The 7,451-nt window shown below is 36.7% G+C and overlaps 1 pseudogene; it reads left to right on the forward strand.

Annotated features, from left to right (window-relative positions):
* The first annotated feature begins 263 nt into the window (after positions 1-263).
* LOC114639277 lies at positions 264-503 on the forward strand (annotated as a pseudogene).
* Positions 504-7,451: the final 6,948 nt, after the last annotated feature.

Consider the following 7,451-nt stretch of genomic DNA (forward strand, 5'->3'; position numbering starts at 1 on the left):
TGGTCTTGAACCATGAGCCTCTCAGTTCAATTAAAAAAATAGAAACCTTTGAATATTAAAGTTTTAAAGTATCATTTTGCATGTCTCCAAAGTGTACATAATAATAAGAAGTGTACATAATGATGGTTAAAAAAAGAAAAGAAAAACAAAACATAACAACAACAACAAGAACAACAACAACAAAAACCTAGCTTGGGAACTCCATTAGCTTCTATGAGGAACTTGTTATATTTTGAGGTCTCCAACCATGTAGAAGCACAGACATGTCTTATAGCATGTCTTATAACAGCACCACTAGCATCTCCCAAGCCAGGAAAGTTATGGAGCAGCTTAAGATGGCATACTGCATGGACAAAGTAAAGGCCACCCAGGCAGCCTCTGACCTTGTGGCCCAGTGTGAAGCCCATTTGCCTGAGGATTCCTTCATCATCCTGGTGCCTGCCTCAGAAACCTTTTCTGAGAAAAAGAAATTCTTCTGTTCCATTCTCTTACACCCATGGTAATGGAATGGGCCCATTCCTGCTGTAAATTCTCAAGTAGAGACTGAGCATGCTCCCACAGAGACACACCTTCCTCATCATGCACTTCACCTCTATCTAATTGTTATCTGGGTTCATTTTGTTTTATAGTTTCCTCATAACGTTCAATTTCCTCTTCTTTTTTGGGTTCATATTTGATATTTCCACACATATAAAAGAAAACAGTTTTTCATATGGCCAAATAAGGGTTAACAATTTTGAAATTCCCAAGAGTAAATACATCCAATTAATAAAGATCAATGGGCAATTTAAAAAAAGCAAATAGCTTGCACATTTATATTGTAAAATATAATTATAAAATTACTTTCATAAACATTGTAGTTAGAAATAATTAATCTTAATGTTGTAACTATCTAAAGAGAATACATAGTTGACAATTGAGGAAGCTAACTCAAGGCAGTCAAGTAATTGCAAATGGGGAAAGAACGTAGAACATTATGATGGTGATGACAGGGCTTTAAAAATTACACAATGACCATGTCAGTTTACTAAACTATAACAAGTAGTGAAACAGTTCATCAGAGATGTTCCTTTCCTCTTTTGAGACAGGAACTCATGTAGCCCAGGTTGACATCCAACTCATCACAAACTCACAATCCTCAAACTCCACTTTCCAAGGGCTAGGCTTACAGGTGGTTTCCTAACTCACTCAAGTACACATAACCATAGCAACATATTTTCCCAGCAAGTTGGGAGGAGTTAAGGTGGGAGGAGTAAGGAGAGGAAGAGGAGGAGTAAGGCAAGGAAGAGAGATGGAAGAGGAGGAGCTAGGGAGACAGAGATGGAGGAGTGATGTAAGTGGAACCTTACATGCATCAGGAACAGTCCTAGGTAACAACTGATATCAAGGTTAGATATTGGGAAACACCTCTAATTGTGTGAGTATCTTGTTAATTGAACATTATCAAACATATAAAGCCTTTGGTTATTCTTTAAACTTTAGAATCTCATTTCGACCGGGTACCACATGGATGGCATGATGGTCTGGGCAAAGCCTTGTGGAGACAGTGTGGAAGATGGCCATCTCCCATGCTGGCATCTCCTGGGTGCCAGGGTGGGTACTTCTGGCCCGCTTGAACTGGCAGCCTGAGCCGAGCTGCAGTGAGCCACAGCTCGTGACCTCAGGCCTAGACTAGTCTGCAACATGGTGGCTGTGTAACACAAGACAGATCGGGTGCCACCGATTTAAAATATTACCACAATACATAACTATCAGAATAACCCCACAGGGACTAAGATCTACCTGAAAAAGCTCTGCCACTATTTGCATTCTTAGCAGCATATGGCTTCTCACATCTACCCATGTTTAACATAATTGCTGCCCAGTGACATCATTAGTTCCTCTGCTCCTCACACATAACAGAACCTTTGGAAAGAAAAGGTATAAATTTTAAGCCAAATGTGGCCATGATTACCCAGGGGCTTAAGGGTTTAGGTAGAGGTTACCAATCTAGATGGTATAACACTTATACCTTTGCAGTTTGCATTTAAAAAAAAAAAAGAACTGAATACAAATTAATTAGTTTTTTAAACAAGTTACAATAACTTTAGATGCTAAAATTTCTTTGTTCTGTATCTGACCTTGATATAATCACTATACAAATTGGTTATGAAATTTAAAATGTAGGAGAAAGTGAAATGTTACTTACAGTCCACTTGTCTTTAAACAGCTGCTTTATATCTCTGTGACACAAATGTATGTCAAATTTTCAGATAAGACAACAAAATGAAACAGACTAGAAATGAAGAAATGCAATAGTCCTAATTGTCATGACCTTTAAAAGGTATAAAGAATAAAGGCTTAGTTAGTGGTGTACATCGCTATAAAAAATATTCTAAGCTATGTAAGATAAGATGCAAGTCAACTGAGAAGTCTAAGAAAACAAATGGTTAGGGGATATTATATTTCTTTAATTTTCATATTATCAAAAGATATCATGGTCTATCTTACTCCTTTATGACTTATAAATCATGGCAGTTTCTAAACTAGATAAAAGTTTTCAAGGAATAATTCATTATCAGTTTTCTTTTGATAAGCTCAAAGAGTTTTACTGAATGATGAGGAATAATCAATCATGAAATAAGCATTTGCTTTTACTAATCACCACAGAGATAGAGATAATCAATATGTGAAAGAAAAATAAAGTTAATACAACTCCCTTTGTATCAGTGAGCCACTGTGATTCCCCAACTATCTTCATCATTTGTTTAACACTTCCAAGTAGAGAAATTTCTCCCTCTCTATAACCATAAAATTAGCCCCATTATTATTTCATTACTATACATCAGTGGCTGTCAAAATTTTTTGGATTCTGCATAAAATATCATGAAAACAAAATTTCAAGTAAAGGCTCCATGGTACAGTGAAGATCCCTCCAAAACAATAGTGTTTAAGAAGCGAGAAACATTTCAATAAAAGTTAATGGTAGGAAACACCAACAATCTCAGGCCTGAGTCCTCATTTTACCTTTAAAATTAAGATAATGTATTAGCAATGAAATTTCATTAACATGAAAATGAGAAGCTGCCCTTTATTTAAGAAAGATTGTTACTTGACACATTATGACTTCTTTATATAGTCATTTACTTCCCTAAATAAAGCAGCTGAAGGAATAGTTCTCTTTTCTATTTCTCTTCTTTTCTTTCCTCCCCTCTTCTTCCTCTTCCTTCCTTAAGTTGGTGAATTTAATGCTTGGTCACTGGCTGGTAACTCTATTTTGAGAAAAGGTAAAAAGTCTAGGAGGTTGGACTTACTTGGAGGACTTGAGTCACCTGTGGCTTGTTATGTATATTATGCCTAGTTCCTAGTCCCTAGTGCCTCCTTCACTCCTGGATACCCACTTCCATGAAACGAAGAGTCTCCATAATATGTTCCTGTCAGCATAATTCAAGGTTCACTCGCATAAAACCAAATGACCATCCTTTATAACTAAGCAAAATCACAACCTTTCTTATTTTTAAGTATTTTGCCATGACAATCCAAAGCAATCACACTTTATGAGAATTAAAGTAACCACACTTTATGAGGAGTCTCTCATGAAGAAAGGCATATAGAAAATAAGCATTAATGAACATTCTCTGTCATAATAACCTTTTCAATTACCATAACACAGGAAAGAGCGACATTTGCTTACAAGAAATGTAATGATGACTCTGCTAGAGTCTGTAATGTTAATGACAAGCAATGCCAGATTCCAGCTTCATCCTCCTCTCTGTTTAAGCATAAAGCACTTAAAACGTATTATAAAAACTTGTTAAGCTATTTAGATACATTTTGTGGGGTGGAAAGATGACTTATGAGTGAAAAACACTTGCTGCTCATCCAGGATTCCTGTGCATGGTTCCCAGCACCCATCCTGGACACCCCACACTCACATATTACTCCAAATCTGTGAATATAATGTCCTCTTACGGCTTTCCTGGGCACTCCATTCTAGCACTTAGCAGCCCCTCATACTCACATAGCCACATATTAAAAATAAAACTAAAAGTATCTTTTTAAAGTTACACATCAATTTAGATGATATTACAGCTCTAAATTTGGGATTTCTGATAACTGAGTCATTTCTTCACATCTGACCCAGCTATGAATTCTTGACCAAATAAGTGAGAAGAGATTTTGCTAAAGGATCAAGGTGGAATAATTCATGGATTTTTGTTGTCAGAGCCACCAGGAACTAAATAAATCTTATATGTCAAAACACTCTATCAAATGGACACTCGTAGTTATAAAGGGCCTGCTTTCCAGTTTTAGAGATAGTGTCAGTGGCCTGGGGGCCAAGCAGTAGACACTTTTCCTATTACCTCTATTAAAGCGGGAACTGTAGTTCAGTAAAGCTACATATATTTCTACCCCTAAATAGAAGTTTCTTGCCATAGCCTTTTGAGGGAATTATCAGATGACATATTGCTAGTATACAGTACAAAGATTCTAAAGTTTATTAGCTAAAATCATGTTAAATCATACGTTAGTGGTTTATGAGCAGAACAACCGCTCATTCTGAAAATTACACTCAGTAAAAAATAACCCAAAAAAAGAGCAAATGTCTCTGTCATTGAATATGTTTGCTAGAACACAGTCACCAGACCATCTAAATTCCATGTCAGCAATAACATTTGCACAGGTTTTCCCTATCACCAGTCCTCAAACAATGAGAGGAGAAAGATGTTTTATCCTTATTTGGGCACCCATGGTTTCTCTGACTACAGAGTTGTTGATAGTTTGTCCAAGTGTAACCCACATGCTGACAAGTTAAAATTATGAAATGGTGCTTAGAGATGTAATAGTTTCTATCAAAATTATTTTAAATGCTTGTGCAAGGAATCTTCAATTCATTCTTTACCATGCAACAGAAAACATGAAAAATAGGAAGATTGTATTGACATCATCTACTGAGAATCGATATGTTCATGCTTTGGAGAGCAACATGGTGACAATGACCCTTGCATACAGCTGAGCTTGCTTATATCTTCTAGATTATCTAGTGCCTTAAGAATATTCTTTTCATGATGTTTAAAGTGTTTACAAAGGTTACATAATGCAAACGTTTTCTCATGATACCTGAGGCTTCATTAGAATGTGACAGTAAATGGTATGGCTTCAAATGCATATACCATCAGCCTGGACTCAAAACCCTAATGCTGAGGTACTCAGACAGTAGAAAACCTGGGTGTTTTGCTGTACCAATCATCACTTCCATTATATCCTCTTGCTTTTTCTTATTCTTCTACTTTAAGTTCTATTACTGAGATTCAAAATGAGGCACAGAAATTGACAAAATAGGAAAAAAATGAGCTGGCCTGACAACTTCCTGAATGACCCTCAAGAAGGAATAGTAACCAATAAATATCAGCAGCATCTGCAAAAAATAGACACTTTTCTGAGCATGGAGGGATGAAAGGTTCCCATCCCTGGAAGGCTTTGTATGTGCCAGGATATTACAGGAGCTCAGTGGGTAGCTGAGCCAGATGTTCATTCTTTCTGTGCTACTTTATCATGAAGCTCATGTATTAAAAGCTTACCATGTTGACATTCCTTTAAATTCCAGCCTCCCAGGACCCTCAAATAGCCACACGTACTCACGCTGTCTGTAACTGTATTTGAGATATTTTCCTTAGTCAATATCAAAGTTCATTCACACTCAAGCCAACCCCCTTCATACTCCTCTTTTTCTGCATTCCTGCTAGGAAATCTAGAAGGAAAGCAAGAATTAACACAATGGTGGCAGCTTAGACCTGGGCACTGCATATAAAAGCAATATAGTGTAATTTGATAATAAATAGGAATAGTGCCAGATTTGACTGACTGTACCCAAAGATGTTGAAATGAAAGTTTTCACTGCCAAATAGAAATAGGAGCTCATAAAGAAAATTAACATGTCAGAAAAATAGAGCCTCAGTTGAGCACACATCTGTTTTGTGACTATTATTTATTTATGCTATAAATTATGTCATCTAAATTAGCTAATTGGACCAACAAATCCATATCCCTAACCACGCTGTGACATCAGTTACTGATGAGTTACATTAGGCTTCAAAGACTCCCTGTGGCATTCTGTCAAAGAAGAAAATAAGAGAAGCAAAAGAACTCCTGGTGGATGACTACAGGCTGTCTTTGTATCCATTGTTAGGCACCAGTGTTCAAAACAATTCGTTCCTTAAAAATGATATGATGTCATCTCTTCTCTAAAATCTCTCAGAATTTTTCAAAATCAAGACAAGCAGCTTACTTACATGATGTGTTATTTCCAGTCATCCACAAATAATTGAATTTCCTGAAGTCCTTTTTTTATAGTTTATCTTCTAATGGATATAGAAGAACAATACGCATCAACAGGCTGCTACGTAATGTTTTGGTATATATATATGTATATATATATATATATTCACAAAACTTATGGACTATCTCTGTATACTAAGAGAATTTATTATAATGACTTATAGTTGGTAGTCCAGCAATGGGCAGCTGTGAAGGGGAAGTCCAAGAATCTAGTAGTTGCTTGGTTACACAAGGCTATTTCTTTCACCTGGTCTTGTGTATAAGCTGGCATCCAAAAGAAGTAAGTTCCAGCATGTATGTTGGCAAGTAAGTTCAAGCAGGCAAACAAGAGTAAGTCTTCCTTCTTCATTTGTTCTTATGTAGGACTCAGAAGAAGATACAGCCCAGATTAAAGGTATGTGCTACCATGCCTGGATTTAGGACTTGCTCTGTTACAGACTGACCTTGAACTCCAAACTCTTCTTGCCACAGTCTCTTGAGATTAAAGGCAAGTGCAACCTTGCCTGAGCCTAAGCTTTTCACAGCCACTATACCGCAAGACCTGGATCACAGATGTGCCCTCCATTTCTGGATTATAGTTCATTCCAGATGTAGTCAAGTTGACAATCAGGAATAGTCACCACATATTCCTTCCTAGAAACTTTTATCATCTTACAAAAATTTTTAAATTCATTATAATTCAAGGATCACATGCAACATTGCTAGGTAGTTTCTCTTCTATCTGCTCATAGGTCATTGTTCTTTCTTAGAGCAATCCTATCAGATGGACCCAAAGCGTATGGTACTTTAGAAGTGTTCATCATCTTCTTGCATAATGCTCACTTACATCGCAAGTTTCTACCAATGAATTTTAGTTCATTTTCAGTCCTGGCCTGGATGACTTCAATTTTAATTTTTTGGAGTGTCAAATCAGCGATCCCAGGATCTTCCACTGTCACTGTTCTAATGCCCTTTCCTCCAGTGAAAATAACTGCACCTCATCAATCCCCTCTTTCTCACAAGGACCTATAATTTACAAGATTTTGATTGTTTGGTTTTTGTTGTGTTTTGTTTTTAAGAACTAAAACGTATTAGGGGAAAAGAGAGAGAGAGAGAGAGAGAGAGAGAGAGAGAGAGAGAGAGAGAGAGAGAGA

This window comes from Grammomys surdaster, unplaced genomic scaffold (assembly GCF_004785775.1).
Source record: "Grammomys surdaster isolate TR1022 unplaced genomic scaffold, NIH_TR_1.0 125692, whole genome shotgun sequence".
In the NCBI taxonomy this organism is placed as follows: Eukaryota; Metazoa; Chordata; class Mammalia; order Rodentia; family Muridae; genus Grammomys; species Grammomys surdaster.